Below are 17,860 nucleotides of genomic sequence, written 5' to 3' on the forward strand. Positions count from 1 at the left end.
GAGAGAGAGAGAGAGAGAGAGAGAGAGAGAGAGAAAGAGAGAGAGGAAGGAAGGAAAGAAGGAAGGAAAGAAGGAAGGAAGGAAGGAAGGAAGGAAGGAGGGAAGGAAGGAAGGAGGGAAGGAAGGAAGGAAGGAAGGAAGGAAGGAAGGAAGGAAGGAAGGAAGGAAGGAAGGAAGGAAGGAAGGAAGGAAGGAAGAAAAAACAAGTTCAGACAATATAAAAAATTTGGGCATCTACCTACCAAGATAAGCCAAGGAAATATATGAACACAATTACAAAACACTTTTTTTTTTTACAGAAATAAAGACAAATCTAAACAGTTGGAGAAATATTAATTGCTCATGGGTCGACTGAACCAATATAATAAAAATGACAATACTTTCAAAATTAATTAACTAACTCATTGCCATATTGTACAAACTATCAAAAATATCTTAAAAAATTTAAAAAAAGAAAAGAATAACAAAATTCATCTGGAAGAACAAAAGATCAAGAATATAAAGGAAATCAATGGGAAAAAATGTGAAGAAAGGTAGTCTAGCAATCCCAGATCCCAAAATGTATTACAAAGCAGTAATTATGAAAATCATCTGGTACTGGCTAATAAATGGAGTGGTGGATCAAAGGAATAAATTGGGTACACAATACACAGTAGTAAGTGACCATAGTAACCCAGTGTTTGATAAACCCAAAGATGCAAGGGATGAGAACCCACTATTTGACAAAAATTGCTGGAGAAACTGGAAAATAATTTAGCATAAACTAAGTATAGACCTACATCTCACACCATATAATAAGGTCAAAACAGGTACATGATTTAGACATAAAGGGTAATATCATAAGCAAATTAAGGGAACAAGGAATATTTTACCAGTCAGATCTATGTATTAAGGAAGAATTTATGACCAAACAAGAAGCAGAGAGCATTACAGGATATAAAATGGAGAATTTTAATTACTTTAAATCAAAGTTTTCACAAACAAAACTAATGCAGTCAAAATGAGAAGAAAAGCAGAAACTGGAAAGTTTCTTTTCATCAAGTTTATCTTATAAAGTCCTCATTTCTCAAATATATAGAGATATGAGTCAAATTTACAGAATATGAGTCATTCTTCAGTTGATAAGTAGTCAAAAATTATGAACAAGTAGTTTCCAGAAGAAATCAAATCGATTTATAGTAATATAAAAGTGCTCTAAATCTAAATATTGATTAGAGAAAAAGAAATTAAAATAACTCTGAGCTGCCACCTCCTACTTATCAGTTGACTAATTTGACAGGAAAGGAAAATGACAAATGTTGGAGGGGATGTACAAAAATGAAGATGCTAATGCACTGTTGGTGGAGTTGTGGTCTGATCCAATTATTTTGGAGAGCAATTTGGAACTATGTCCAAAGGGTTATAAAACTGTGCATATTCTTTGACACAACAATACTAAGTCTATATCCAAAAAAATAAAGGAGGAAGACCTATAGGTACAGCTATATTTATAGTAGCTCTTTTTTATGATGTCAAAGAATTAGAAGTTGAGGGGATGCCAATCAACTGGTGAATAGCTGAACAAGTTACAGTATATGATTGTGACAGAATACTATTGTGCTATATGACATGATGAACAAGGTTTCAGAAAAACCTGGAATGACTTATATGAACTGATGCAGTGAAATGAGAGAACCAGAAAAAGATTACACACAATAACAGCAACATTGTACAATTGTCAACAGTGAATAACTTAGCTATTCTGATCAATAAAATAACAACTCTGAAGAAATTATGATGAAAAATTCTCTCCACCTTCAGAGAAAGAATGGAGTTTGAATTCAGATTAAAGCATAACTTTTTTTACTTTATTTTGCTTGTTTTTTTTGCAGCATGGCTAATAGGGAAATATGCCTCTCATTATTTCATATGTATAATTAATATGACATTTCTTGCCTTCTAAATGGGTGGGGAAGATATGAGAAAGAAGGAAAGAATCAGAAACTAAAAAAAAAAAAAGAAATTCATACTACAAATAAATAAATAATAAATGAAGCTCAGGCTTTCCTACAGAAGTATGGTAGGGTCCAGCCCTAACAAAATTTGAAAATAACAAGTAGACTGAAAGAATGATCAAACAAAAAAAAAATAATTCCACAATATTATAGTGGCAGGTTTCCCCAAGATGTAAACACAAAAAAAGAATGACTCCAAAACATCTATAAGCAATGCCTCAGAGAAAAACATACCTTAGAAAAAAAACCTAAGCTAGAATTTCTGGAAGACATAAAGCAAGAGGTTTTTGTTTTGTTTTAAGAGTTAAAATATTTTTTTTAAATCATATGAGAACACCGGGGAGAAAAATGGAAAAGTAAGAAGAGCTGTGAAAGAAGTAATTGGAAAAGGATTAGCAGCTTGACAGAAGAAATACAAAACCTTACCCAAGCAACAGACTTACTCAGAATGAAAATGGACCAAATAGAAGACAATGATTCAAGCAAACAAACATTAAAACAAAGTCAAGGGGCTGAAAAAAAATAGAAGAAAATGTAAGGTATCTCATTAAAAAAAAAAACTGACCTGGAAAGCAAATTAAGAAGAACTAATTCAAGAATCATTGGACTATATGCAATCCATGACCAAAATAAAAAATCTATATGTTCTCTTTCAAGACATTTTAAAAGAAAATTCCCAGATCTCTTAGAATCAGAGGGAAAAAAATAGAAATAGAAAAAATCCACCAGCCACTTCCAGATAAAAATCCCAAAATGAAAACTCCTAGGAATATTCTAGCCCAATCCTGAAGCTTCTTAGTCAAAGGAAAATGCTATAAGCAGCCATAAAGAAAGAATTCAAGTACCAAGCAGCCACCATTCCAAAGGAACGAAAGATTTGGCTATTATATTCCAGAAGGCTTATGTTATACGTTATGTTGTGTTGTGTTGTATGTTATGTTATACTATGTTTTGTTATGTTGTTATGTTACATTATGTTCCATTACTGTTTTATCATGTCATATCATATCATATTATTTCATATCATATTCCAGAAGATGTGAGCTTACAACCAAGAATAACCTACTCAGAAAAACTGAGTATAATACTACAGAGGAAAATGAACCTTTAATGAAGCAGAGGACTTCTGAACATTCCTCATGAAAAGACCATAACTGTGGAAAAAATTTGAACTTCAGACACAGGAGTAAAGAAAAATATAAAAAATTAAGCATGAATGAACAATGATAAAAAAAAAACTAAACTAGCATATACTGCTTATACTCTAATATGGGGAAATGATATGCATATCCCCTCTGAGCCCTTTCATCACCAGAGTTCAAAGAAGGAGTTCAACTAGATAAAGTCTGGGAATAGTTTTGCTATGTCTTGATGATTTTGAGAAATAAATAGAGGGCAAAGGGAGTATAGTTAGGTAGGGAGGAAGAAAAGGAAAGTTAAAAGAAATTATCTCACATAATTAGGGTAAACAAGCAGACCTCTAAACAAACAAGAGAGATGCAGATGGAAATATCTGACAATTTAACCTCATTTTCATCCCAAATGATCAAGGGAGCTAAAAATAAGCATACATAGAGTTGGGTATAGAAATACATTTCACTCAATAGAGAATTAAGAGAGAAAGAGGAAAGGGGGAGAGGGGCAATTAGAGGGAGGGTAAATTAAGGGAGGAAATAGTCCTAAAGCCAAAAAAAAAAAAACCTATAAGGATGTACAAAAATAATTACAGCTCTTTCTGAGGTAGCAAAATAATGGGGAAACTTAAAAGGTACCTATATGTTGGGGAATATATGAACATGTTGTACTAAATACATGTGATGGAATACTACACTGCTGAACTCTCTTATCAGTGTAATAACCAAGCAGATTCCAGAGGTTTAATGATAAAACATGTTTCCCACCTCCTGACAGAGAGGTAAAAGACTCAGAATGCAGAATGAGACAGCTATTGTTTGGATATGGTCAATGTAGAAATGGGGCAGCTAGATGACACAGTGATTAGAGCACTGTGCTTAAAACCAGGAAGACTCCTCTTAGTTCAAATCCAACCTTAGACACTTACTAGATGTGTAACCCCGGACAAATCACTTAACACTGGTTGCCTCAGTGTCCTCATGTGTAAAATGAGCTGGAGAAGGAAATAGTAATACATTCCAGTATCTTTGCTAAGAAAATCACAAAGGGAGGTCACAGAGTCAGACAGAAGTAAAAAGTGACTGAATAAGAACAAGCAAATATAAAAATAAGTTTTGATTGCCTATACATGCTTATAATGTGTTTTGTTTTTCCTGTGTTCTCATATAAGGGGCAGAGTGGGAGCATGAGAAAGTAGAGTATTAAAATTAATAAAATTTTAACATTAACTAATTAAATGGAAATTGTATATATACATATATATTTATAGCCAATACAGAGGGTATAAAATCCATATGTCATATAAAAAAGGGCTCTAAATGTGATCAAAGACATATTAAATTAAATTGGTTTCATTGGCAGGGCATATGCTAATCTTTGACAAAAACTTTCCTGAGAGAAAAAAACTTAGTTTCTTGGAAATTGCAAGGGATTCTGTGTATAAAGGCTATTAAGACTTTATGAAAGGAGGAGATAAAATTAAAGTGGAGCAAATTAAGGACAGTGATATATATACATAGAGTATGTATGGAAACATTTTCCCCAATTAACTGAATGTAGTCTTTGTGAACGGAAGCATTAGACCCCCTAAGTCTTCCATTTTTCCCAAAATAAATACTACATGGGAAGAATAAGCAAAAAGCTCTCTGTACCTTAGTCCTGTTCTTAGCCCCTAATCTGAATTTAAAACTTTCAAATGAACTTTAAACCTTCCTGTTTCTTTTTCTACATGCTAACTAAAAATTTTTCTGAATGATACTGTGTTGAACTTAGTGGTAACTAACCATATCATACTGTTGTTAGCAATCTCTGTTTCTTTTCTTTTCTTTATTGTTTTAATATGTGCCTTCTTAATTTAGGAATACATATTTTAATTAATTTATTTATTTTTATTTTACAGCATTCAGTTCCATAAGCTTTTGAATTCCAAATTTTCTCCCCCTCCTCTCCTACACGTTCCCCCTCCCCCAGATAGCATTCAATCCAATGTAGGGTCTACATATACATTCACATTAAACGTATTTTCACACTATGAGGAATATAATTTAAAAGATATCTGGGGGTGGCTAGGTGACACAGTAAATAGAGGACTGGCCCTGGAGTCAGGAGGACCTGAGTTCAAATCTGGCCTTAGACACTTGACACACTTACTAGTAGTGTGACCTTGGGCAAGTTACTTAACCCCAATTGCCCTGCCCTCTCCCCTCCAAAAAACAAAAACAAACAAAAAAAGATGTCTGTATGCATATGGATGTTATGATATTTATAACCCTGATAGAAATAAGAAATGTCTTCCTTTGTAGGAATATACATGTATGTGGAAAGGGAGGTGAAGGGAAGGAAGAGAGGAGACAGAGAGACAGAGACAGAAAGAGAGAGATAGAGAGAGAACACTCAATCAGGAAGACTCGAGTTTCAGATTCTGCCTTAGACACTTAGTAGCTGAATAACCCTAGGCAGTTTGTAGTTCCCAGATTCTCATGTCAGGCAGTGTGGCCATTATAAAGAATGCTGGAATTTTTAATTAGAAGACCTCTGTTTGAATCTCTGCTCCACCATTTATTACCTGTGTGAACTTGGGAAACTTTTAGGAGCTCACTTTGCCTGTCTGCCCAATGAGTACTTCAAACTAGATAACCTCCCCAAGGTCCCATGCATATAGGAGTATGCTGATAAATGTTTAACAATCAACTCTCAAAAAAAAGGGAAAGAAGGCAGGCAGGAAGGAAGAAAGGAAGGAAAGAAGGAAGGAAGGAAAGAAGGAAGGGAGGAAGGAAGGAACGAAGGGAGGAAGGAGGGAAGGAAGGAAAGAAGGAAGGGAGGGAGGGAGGAAGGAAAGGAGGGAGGAAGAAGGGAATGAAGAAAGGAAGGAGGAAAGGAAGGAAGGAAGGGAGAAAAGAAGGGAGGAAGGAAGGAAGGAATGGAGGAAGGAAGGAAGGAAGGAAGGAAGGAAGGAAGGAAGGAAGGAAGGAAGGAAGGAAGGAAGGAAGGAAGGAAGGAAGGAAGGAATATACAAATCACTAAGTTTAATCTGCAATATCAACTCTTAAATCTAGACCGGGGTGGGGAACCTACAGACTCAAGGCCACAGGTTCCCTACCCCTGGTCTAAAAAGTCAAAATAAATCAAGCCCTTATTTGTTGCTTTAGCAATTTCTAAGGTAGAAATGCTTGTACTAGGTTTAACAATCACTGTCGTGAACTGGCCCCAGTGTCTATCTCTGAATCTATGATTCTACAATCTGGAAGGTCATTAGAATGTGAAATCACAAAGAGTTGGGATCATATTATTTGTATTTGAATCCCCAGGGCCTAGCACAGTGCTTGGCACACAGTAAACTTCCAGTGAAGGAGAACCTTCAGAGGCAGGCCATCTCATCTTTGAAGAGTTCTGTTAGAAACCTTTTTCCTTACCTTGAACTAAAATCTGGTTCAATGTAAGAGAAGTTGAAACCCCTCGAAACTTGACTTCTTATCCCATCATTCAATTAAAACTACTGTCTTACCAATGATAACTTGACCTGCCAAATCAGATGGTTGCCTCAATCAATCTTTATCCTTTTTGACCTCCCCGTAGCATATGACACTATTAACTATTATTTACTCTCCTTTTTCTTGTTGTGAATTTTTTTTGCTTTTTTTTTAGGGCAATTGGGGTTAAGTGACTTGCCCAAAGTCACACAGCTAGTTTTTGTGTTAAGTGTCTGAGGCCAGACTTGAACCCAGGTCCTCCTGACTCCAGGGCCAGTGCTCTATTCACTGCGCCATGTAGCCTCCCCTATGTTGTAAATTTTTTGGACTACTTTCTCCCCTGGTTCTTTTTCTGTCTATCTGATTGTTCCTTCTCATTCTTCATTACTGAATTATCATGAACATTTCCCAACCCCACACAAACCTGGGTGTATATAGTATAGGTTCGATTCTAGACCTTCTCTCTACTCTGTCTCTGTTTCTCTCTGTGTATCTGTCTGTCTCCGTCTCTTTCTCTCTCTGTCTCTCTCTGAGCTCTCTGTCTCTGTCTCTCACTCTCTGTTTCCCCTCTCCTCTCTTCTTCTTCCTCCCTTTCCTCTCCTTCTTTCTCTGGGATCTTATCAGCTCCTGTGATTTCAGTTATCATCTCCTTAGAGATAATTCCCAGATCTATATAGTTAGTACCATTCTATCTCCTGGTTCAGTCCTGTATAATCAAATGTTTATGGGATGTTTTGAATGGAACCTCAAGTTCATCATGTTCAAAACACAGTTCATTTTTTTCGGTCCAAAATAAACCCCTGTTATAAACTCCCCTATTAGTTGAGGATACCACTACCCTTCTAGTCACTCTAGGAAGAAATCTTGGAATCATGCTGCCTCCTACCCACTCTCCCTAATCATTTGACAAATCTTGTAGAGCCTATTGTTACATTTTTTCATCTCTGGCCTCTCACCTTGAATGCCCACCATCTTATATTAGACCCTCGATACTTTTCTAGTGAGCTATTACAATAGCATCCTAACTAGATTCCCTATTTAAGGCCTCTCCCTTCTCCAAACCATTCTCCACACAGCTGTCTTAGAGTAACACAAGTAAAAAGTTAGCATTAAAGATGGACCTTTGATTTTATGGGGTCATTAAAAGAGCTTTGCAATTTCTTCAAAGCAATCCAGCCCAGCTCATTGTTCATTCGTATTGTCTGTCCCAGACATAGAAGCTATCGGACAGGCTCTAAGGGGTATCCAGTCAAATGCATATTTTTAATCTGTGCAATAGACATTCTTCTTCCACTCAGTCTATCTTCCATAGATAGAGTTTTTGAGTTATTTTTGAGTGATTACAGAGCATTTCCAAAAGTTTCTACAATGTCCTGAGGCTTGATACATTCAGCACAATGTCACAAGGAATCCTTCCTCAAATTGGGCTCTGCACTCACTTCCATCACAGTGGCTAATAACTTTGGCAAGCATACATCTCCCTGTTTTATGCCTCAATGATGTTTATTATTTCTGTCATTAAATCTTCAAAAGACTCCTAAATAATCTTGATTTGTGGATTGGGAAATCTTCCTGTAAGAGAGTATATAAGATGACATCTCAATCTTCTTTAACAAATGCTTTTCCTAATTAACCAACAATAAACACAATGTGATCTTGTCATCTTATCTCTGCTTGAAGACACACAAGGAGCAGAAACTTACCACCTCTCAAGAGAGACCATTCCAGCACTGGTCCTGGAGTCAGGAGGACCTGAGTTCAAATTTGGCCTCAGACACTTAACACAAAAACTAGCCTGTGACCTTGGGCAAGTCACTTAACTCCAACTGCCCTCCAAAAAAAAAAAAAAGAGACCATTCCACTTTGGGGAAGCTCTAATTATCCAGAAGATTTTGGTTTTTGTTTACTATTTGGGGGTTTGATTTTTTGTTTGGTTTTGTTCATGTTTTGATTTTTGTTTGTTTTGTTGCTTTTTTCCTGGCATCAAGCTTAAATTTATCCCTTGCCACTCCCATTATTCCTTCTGTCAGTCTCCTTTGGAGCAAAAGAAAATATATTTCCCCTCTATGTAACAATTCTCCAAACCTTGAATACAGCTATCATGTCTCCCTTGAGTAATCTTTTCTCTAAGCTAAATGTGTCCAGTTTTTTGTTTTTTGGGTTGTTTGTTTTTTTTTTTGCATGAAAGGGATTCAATGTCCTTCACCCATTCTGGTTGCTCTATGGACAATCACATCAATGTAAACATCAATGTAACCAATTTGAAACTGTAGCATTTGGAATTGAGCACAATATTCCAAATGAAGCCTGTGGAAGGTGGACTACAATGGCATTGTCACCTTCCTATGCCTGGAAGTTATCCTTCACTAGATGGAGCCTGAGATCACATAAGTTTTTTTAACTGCCATATCACAAAGATGTCTCACATTGAGCTCACAGTTCACTAAAAACCCCAACCATGCCTTCCCAATCTTGAACTTATAAAGTTGATTGTTTTTTATACCTAACTGTAGATCTTTACATTTTCCCTATTGAATGTCAGTTTATGACATTCAATTCAAAGGTCTAATCCTGTCAAGATTATTTGGATCTTGACTCTTATTACTTACTGTTTTATGCTACCCAGATATGAACATTGCCCTGTCTATTCTTATGGAGTTTGGGGTTTTTTTTGTTTTGTTTTGTTTTTGGTGTGGGTATACAATGAGTGACCTATTTATATAACATGTTTGTCTGGAAAACCCAAGTTCCATTTTTATATTTACCCTCTCAGAACTTGCATAAAGCAAATAGATGGATAGAATTTTTTGGTTTATTTTTTAAGGAAAGAAACTAAAGGGACACCTGCAATAATGGTTACATGAATTTAAGTCAGATCTTCTGTCATCTATTTCAACCACACAATCTCTGCATGAGACATTTTTATATCTATGTGAAATTTTTCCTCTTCTCAAAATAAATTAAAATGTGCTATACTTTAAAGAACTTAATATATTTTATTTTATTTTTTAAAGCAATCGGGGTTAAGTAACTTGCTCAAGGTTACTCAGGCAGTTATTTCTGGGTGTGGTGCTGAGTATCTGAGCTCTGATTTGATCCAGGTCATCCCGACACTGGAGTGGGTGCTCTTACTCGCTGTGCCATCTGCCTGCCCCAACTTAATATATTTTAAATGCCTACCGAAAACACCACCAACAACCACCACCACCACCTTAGTTTGTATTTTTTTTAATAAATTGAATTCTGCAAAAGTTTAGCCAGAAATTGACAGACAAAAGATTATCCTCAAAGCCGGTCATAGCACTGCTTTGTATTCAAAAACAAGATTCAGATCAGTAGATCATTCTACTAACAGTAGTTTATTATAATCAATTTATTATTAAAAATAATAATCCCTGCCATAACACTGATTCCTTCTGCCCTTTGGGAAACAAGTGGAGCTGTCTATAAACTCCCTGACTTGAAGTTTAGCTGCCGGTTTGCCTTGTGGTCATAAGCCATAAAGTTTTGATTCAAATTTAGTGAGTGGGGCTGGTCTGTCTGTTGTTATTACTATTCCAGCATCCCAGTGATTTCTTCATTCTTTCAGCTTGTCCTCCAGTGAGCCCATGACACATTTCTCCTCTCTACTTGGCTTATTGTTCTTAGTGATGGGCAAAGAAACTACTCCTAGAACCTACACCAACACCTAGGGGCTGTAGAATTCTTCAGTTCAACTGATAATATCCTCGTGCATACAGTCGATATTTAAAACAAAGCAAAAGCAAAAAAAAAAAATTTTTTTAAAGTGCTTTTGAACTCTTAAAACAATGGTATTCTCACTGAGGAATGGAAATTCTGGATCATTTAATCATTTTTCCAGTTGATAATTAACCACCTTTCAGAACGCAGGAAAGCCAGGCTGAGGGAGAGGAAGCAGATAGGGATTGGAATCCATTATGTGTCTGGTCGATCTTTTAAGCAGATTGTAGCAGAGCTGCAGTCTCACATAACCGCCCCAGGTAAGGTAGCCTAGTGTTCCTGTGGGGTTATCAAACAGACCAGGCCTTGAAGGCAGAGCAAAACCCTTCCACTGGGGAAGTTCTTCCTAAATGCTTGCATGGCATCCCCGGGATTATCCCACCACACTAACGCATCATCTGGCTTTAAACTTCAGCCCCTCTGGCTAAGGAGAGACTAAACCTTCTATTCTCCCCCCTCCCACCCTTTCCCTCTTATCCCCTAGTTCTGCCTCTCCTAGCCTGTTTCCTAGCAGCCGTTGGCCGAGGCCTGCCCTTCTCTGCCAAGCACCAGGCTGGATTAGCTGCAAGCCAATAGCTGGGGGTCAGGATTAAGAGGCCAGCATGCACTTTAATACAAGCTGCCTATAATTAATGGCATTATTAATAGCTTGACTGAAAAATTCATTAAAAAATCCATTAAAAATAAATACCCTTTTACAAAAGGCATTGCCTTGGGTAAGAAAAACAGAAAAAAAGATAAAGGAAAATTGATTGGTGGCTTTCAGTTCACAGAAAGACAGACCATAGTTCAAACTGATTAAAATTGAACATTTTAGATTAAGCACCCGTGCCAAAATATTCTCTGTAGTTACCCAATATGAAAATATTATGAGATGTCACATATTTACATTTTTTATATATTAAGGGCTGGGATAGAAGACAGGCAGGTAGCTACTTGTAATAACTTCATACTGGTGATATGCTTTCCCTGCAGGAATAGCAAGACTCCCTTCTGAAACTGAGGTTAACTATAACTGATAAACTCAGAAACTCTATAACTAAGTACCTGCAGAAAAGGCTAATTAATACCCACAAGCTTAAGGCTTCACACATCTGTGGTGGGACTTGATAATTGGCCAAGAGGGCAAGAGGCTTTGGACTTTTCATGATATCTATCCATCTAGGAGGCAAATTTAGGATGATGTCAAGAGAAAAAACATTCTCATCATCAGAGCTATCTCAAAGTGGGACTTGGGAAGCAATGAATTCCTCTTGCTAGAGGTGTTCCAGCAAAGCCTGGATGGGATACTCACTTGCATGGGTGGAAAGGGGAGGACTGTTTTTAGAATATGGGTAGGGATAGTTGGCCAGTATTGTCCTTTCCAACTCTGAAACTCTAGGATTCTATAATTTCATGAACTGGGAATCAAATCAATTGTGTTTTGTCTTACCCCAAGTGAGTGATTCTGGTGGTGATTCGAATGTATGAGGTGCTGATACACTGTAAAAATCAAATATCAGTTGGGAAGAGAGGGGGAAGATGATCCCATGACCTTCCTTCTGATTCATTGGCTACAAACTAACATTAATGTTGGAATCAAACATCAAACTTGGCTTTTTTTGAGAAAATATCTCTCTGAGAGTGAGCTGCTCACTGGTGTGAAGTGAACAGTACCTTCCAGAGGTATGGGAGACCATGTTCTTGAGAAAAGGCCCAACTTATGAAATAGTGTGCTGGGAGAGAACATTCACTCACTCCACCTGAGTGAGCATTTTAGTCTGAAGCTGGGTGTACTGAGTACAAAATGAAATGGCTGTCAAGCATTTATCTAACTAATCGGATTAGCATTCACCACCTATCTATTCAAGATCGCCATAGGAGCATGGATTAAGAGCTGGAAGGGAGTTCAGAGGTCATTTACTCCAATCCCCACATTTTACAGATAAGGAGCCAAGTGAGGCCTGGAAAAGTGAAATGAATCAAGGTCACACAAGTAGTAAGTAACTAAATTGGAATTTGAATCCAGGTCTTTGATTCTAAATCTAGCATTTTTCTGATTGCAATATGTTACCTCTTACAATGCATGGTTAAATAAGCCGTTCTTCTATTACTAGATATGTAGATAATGATTTATCTTTCCAATGTGGTTTAGCTGATAGGCAATTTTTGATTTCTCAGATATCATGTTCCATGATTCATGACCATATTACAATACTGGGAGAATATCAGTGTTTAAAAGATGGACTTTCCCGTTTGGGATGGTTACTGATCCTGTGTGATTCAAACCTTGCACTTACTATTCAGTTATAGGTCTTACGTGTCGTCTAGACAGAGCAACAGTTATCAAATTTTTGGTCTCAAGGCTCCTTTACACTTTTAACAATTACTGAGGAATCTCCCCCAGAAGAATATTTATATGGGTTATGTTATTTATTGATATTTAACGTATGAGAAATGAAAACATTTTAGTGTTATTATTAATAGAATTTTGATATTGTAAACCACCTACAAGGCTCTCAGGGACCCTCAGGGGTCTTTGGAGCACATTTTGAGAACCACTGATTTAGAGACATCCTAGAATACCCACTGGAGAGCTGTGTACAAAAAACTATGGAATACAGTCGTGTAAGGGAGACAAGGCATCAACAAAGGAAGCAAGTAAAGAATAATTCCAAGGTAATAGATGAATAAATGTATGATAGTACATTATTGTTTCTATTAGTTCTAAGGAAATACAGGTAAGGGAGAGATCAATGTGCAGCCATGAATCTATGCATCTATATGCATAATATGCATATCTGCATCTATATTATTTTATCTGCAGCTATGATTTAATCAGTGTAGATACTTCCTCTGCCTATTCAGTTCAGTACTTTGTCTGCAATTTATAACCTGAGAAAGTGCTTGACATACCAAAATATCGAGTAACTTGCCACTACTCACACAAATTCCATGTGTCAGAGGCAGAATCTGAGCTCTGGTCTTCCTCATTCCCAGGCTAGCCTTCTACACACTAGGCCAAGTGATCTCATTTATGTATGCACCCATGCCATACCTATGTGTATGTACATATATGTATGCATTTACATGTGTGCATATGCATGCACACCTCTAGTGAGTTCTCTACAGCTTCAAAATTTATCTTTTCCTAACAGTTTGACTCTTTTTCTAGAACCCACTGAATTAGATTTATCTTAATCCTGTAGTTACTGAACATATATCAGGCCAGTTCTCAGGGCCTTGACTATTGAATGAGAAAGTGCCCCAGAAAGTAAAACTCACTCCTCCACAGAGACAGCTATAATTCATTTGATAAAAGGCTTCATGATTTAGGAAATGAAAAGACAAAACAAAACAAAGGTGACATTAAGTTTGTCTGAGAACTAAATTTCTGACTTAATGCTTAAATCTCCTGTACAAGTCTCCATTCCCTTAAGTATACTATCCATCTAAGTTCAGTAAACATTAATATCCACTCAGGATTTTTCTTCAATGCTACATACATTGGGGTCTCCTTCACCTATTAGATGGATCACCAGACAATGGCCAGTGATAGAATAGGCCCTCCAACACCCACCAAATATTTTGTTTCTAAAAGACTAAAGCTCCACAAAACAGACCACATTTCTTGCAGTTTGCATTCATTTCCCAGAAATAGTTGAGAGAATGGTTTGTGCTGGATGTTCCAAAGACACTTATCTGAATGAAAGTGAAGCTTTTTGACTCAGTAGTAATTTTTTTTGTTACTTGGTAATCTTTCTTAATCACTGTTCAGGACAAACTGATAAACATTAACTGTGCCCTGAATTCTTTAGAATAAAGTGGTCCACAATTTATGAATAACATTACCTGTCTCTGAGAATATGAACTCCTTCAGAAGGGAGTTAGGACATTAGGCATTAGGATAACCCAGCATTCATATTCCTTCAATTCCATTTTAAAACTTTTATTAAGCACCTAGTATTTACAAGTCACTGTAGAACTCTATCTCTTTATGGTTAAGCTTGTGGTGTTAGATCTTAAGTCACAAACCTATGGGCAAACTTAGGGGCAGCTAGGTGGCACAATGAATTGAGTGCTAGGCCTGAAGTCAGAAAAAGTCATCTTCCTGAGTTCAAATCTGACCTCAGATACTAGCTATGGGATCCTGGGCAAGTCACTTAAGCCTGTTTGCCCCAGCTTCCTCAGTTTCTTTTTTTTTTTTAAAGCAATCAGGGTTAAGTAACTTGCTCAAGGTTACACAGCCAGTTATTTCTGGGTGTGGTGCTGAGTATCTGAGCCCAGATTTGATCTCCAGGTCATCCCGACACTGGAGCCGGTGCTCTTACTTGCTGAGCCACCTGGCCACCCCTGTTTCCTTACTTTTAAAAAGAACAAGATAAGGGAATGGCAAACCACTCTAATATCTTTGCCAAGAAAACCCCAAATGGGGTCACAAAATGTTTTACACAATTGAAAAATAACTAAAAACAGCCCACATTATGCAAAACAAAGAATGCTGGTTTTGAAGTCAAATATTTTGATTCAAACTCCAACTCTGCCACTTATCTATCCACGTGACCTTGGACAAGTCACTTCGTTTCACTGTTTTAGTTTCTTAATCTATAAAAGGATGTGGTTAGATTAAATGATTTCTCGAGTCTCTTTTAGTATTAAAAGTATGGTGCTAAGCAAATTTGCCTTATTTATATAAATTTATTATTAGTATTATAGAGCTATGTCTCAAAGGGACCTTAGAGGCCATCTTGTCAAAACTCCTCAATTTATAGATGAGAAAATTGATTTGTAGTGATATCTAATAACTTTCCTAAGGTCACAGAAGACTAAGATTTGGGGAATTGTACTTCAGCATTCTTTCTACTAAACCAAACGATAGAATATAACTTAGTGATTCTAACTAAAAAGATTATCTCCAATCAGTTGTTAAGTTCCTTGAACAGTAGAGATGATGTCTTGTATGTCTAAATATCCTTATAGCCTAGAACCTAGGAGTAACTCAGTAAGTTATTTGATGATAGTACTATTACTGATTGGACTAGATGAAATATATAAAGAGTTCACACAATCTTAAGGTTGTCTTAACAGATATTATGAAGCATAAACAAAGAATCACAACAATAGGGTTTAGTGTCCAATAATACCATATTCAACATAGTGCACAAAGTTTAACTGACCAACTGAAATACTGCTGCACTGGGCCTGCAGTCTTAAAGACCTGAGTTCAAATGCGGCTTCAGATACTTACTAGCTATGAGAGCCTTGGCAAGCCACTTAACCTCTGTTTGCCTCCACTTCCTCATCTTTAAAATAGGGATAATAACAGCACCTACCTCACAGAGTTCTAATGATCAAATGAGATATATCTAACAAGAAGACCGGAATTTCAAGTTTCCTTCTAGTTCTAATTCTACAATCCTATGAATTTATCATCTAAGATAAAACCTGATACTCAGAAAGGTGAAGGAATTTTTCTGTGGTTTCCACAGACATTACTAAATGTTGGGGATAAGATTCAAACCAATGTCTTCCCAAATCTAAATTCATCACATTATATTCTACAATAAATTACTGCTATGACTCAATATTTATTGATACTATATTAAGTGCCTCTATGATTCCAAATACAGGCAGCTAAGTGGTGTAGTGGATACAGTGCCAGACTTGGAGTCAGGAAGATTCATTTTTCTGAGCTGAAATCTAACCTCAGACACTTACTACCTGTGTGATAAGTCACTTAACCCTGTTGACCTCACTTTCCTCTTCTGTAAAAATGAGCTGGAGAAGGAAATGAGAAACCACTCAAAAAGGGGTCATGAAAAGTCAGACACAACTGAAACAACTGAATGACAACAAAATGATTCCAAATATTAAATGAGTGATTAAATGGTAGTGATTATTTATAATAATAATGATCATTGATAGATGAGCTCTAAGATAAGCAGATCTGTCTAATATAATCTGATGATTGGTGAAGAAAAACTAAACCTTTACATTAACAAATAGGAAACAGAATTATTTTGTCATTTATATTATTATTAGTGATTTAGATATGTCTGTCTAAAAGGCTGAAGATAATGGGAAAGGCCTACAAAAATATTGATAGTAGCACTTTTGGTTGTAGTAATCACCCTTTCTGTTATGCTCCAACTCACTCCCATTCTGCTTCCACTCACCGCCGGGCAAGTGACCTAACTTTTTACCTTCTGCACTGCGAGTACAGTTCTCATGGCAATTATAACCTAACTGCTACTCAAATAGCACAGGAGCAGCTGTGCAGATGCCTTTGGGAACATCCCCCTGTCCCCTAAGCACACACCCCTTTTATCCTCCACAACACCTCATGGCTGTGGCAAGTTTTCTTCATAGGGTAGCCATGAGCTCTGCCTCTCTTTATATTCTGAGTGGCACAGGGTAAGAATGCAGAAATGATTTGCAATATGCATCACCTATCTAATTGCTTTCCCCCAAAATGCTCTTGTTTTCTTAATATCTCTGTTTCTGTGGAGGGTATCTCCATGCAGACAGTCACCCAGTTTCTACTCTCCTTGCAGATACCCACATTCACATCTTTACATTATATTTTATAATATAAATTTATATTTTATATTATATTTTGCATTGTATTTATGCCTTATTCTCCTTTGAACCACACATTCAATTGGCTTCCAAATATCTTCATTTTTTGCATCCATCCCTTTTCTCTTTGCTCATACAGACACCTACTTTATTCAGGCCCTCACCCCTCTTGTCTAGACCAGTGTAATAGCCTCCTTCTCCACTTATCTCCTTCATCAAATTTCTCCCTTCTCCAGTCTTTCCTCCACATAGCTGTCAAAGCAATTTTCCTAAAAAGCAGAACTAGCCATGTCACTACTTTACTCAGAAAAACCCAGTGGCTTCCTTTTGACTCCAGGATAAGATATTATTTCATCTTTATCTCATCCCTTTGTTTACTTTCTTTCATTTTGTGTGTTTTAATGTACATAATTAATACTTCAGCAATGCATGTATATAATTTAGAAATACACACACACACACTGGAAATCCATACTCAAAGTTGTTCTTTTTTACTGTAATGGGTGCATAATCAAGGAAATTGGAGTATCATTGCTCTAATCAGGACTTCCTAGCTTATAAACTTAAAAATATATTTTGATAACTGTTTGAATGTAATTGGTTTACATTATAATTCTGTGTATTTTCTTTTATCTATTTTAAAACATTATTCTGCGAAGGGGTTCATAGGTTTCACTACACTGCCAAAGGTCTAATGACACACATAGAAAGGGTAAGAATTCTTGCTCTGGATAATTACTCAAAGTTTATTCTAACATTGTCTACATGATTGTCATCTGTGGAGGCAAAATGATATATGTAGCTCTTGACTTAGATTTGGAAAGACCCACTTAGAAATGCACTTTAACAAAGTATTTTACATATTATCTCATTTTATCCTTACAACAACCTTGGGAGGTAGGTGCTGTTATTGTGATGTAGTCACTATTATTATTCCCATATTTACAGATGAGAAAAGGGGCA

At 36.6% G+C, this 17,860-nt stretch overlaps 1 long non-coding RNA gene across 1 annotated transcript in view; it reads right to left on the reverse strand.

Annotated features, from left to right (window-relative positions):
• LOC138148135 (uncharacterized) overlaps nucleotides 1-15,680 on the reverse strand; it is a 273,099-nt gene extending 257,419 nt beyond the window's left edge. The window contains exon 1 of the long non-coding RNA XR_011164981.1: nucleotides 15,614-15,680. This is a non-coding gene — a long non-coding RNA (uncharacterized lncRNA). The remainder of the gene's footprint in view (nucleotides 1-15,613) is intronic.
• Between the last annotated feature and the right edge of the window lie 2,180 nt (nucleotides 15,681-17,860).

The sequence above is a fragment of the Petaurus breviceps genome, unplaced genomic scaffold, assembly GCF_028583685.1.
Source record: "Petaurus breviceps papuanus isolate PSGF00001 unplaced genomic scaffold, PetGlider_PUasm1.0 90822, whole genome shotgun sequence".
Lineage (NCBI taxonomy): Eukaryota > Metazoa > Chordata > Mammalia > Diprotodontia > Petauridae > Petaurus > Petaurus breviceps.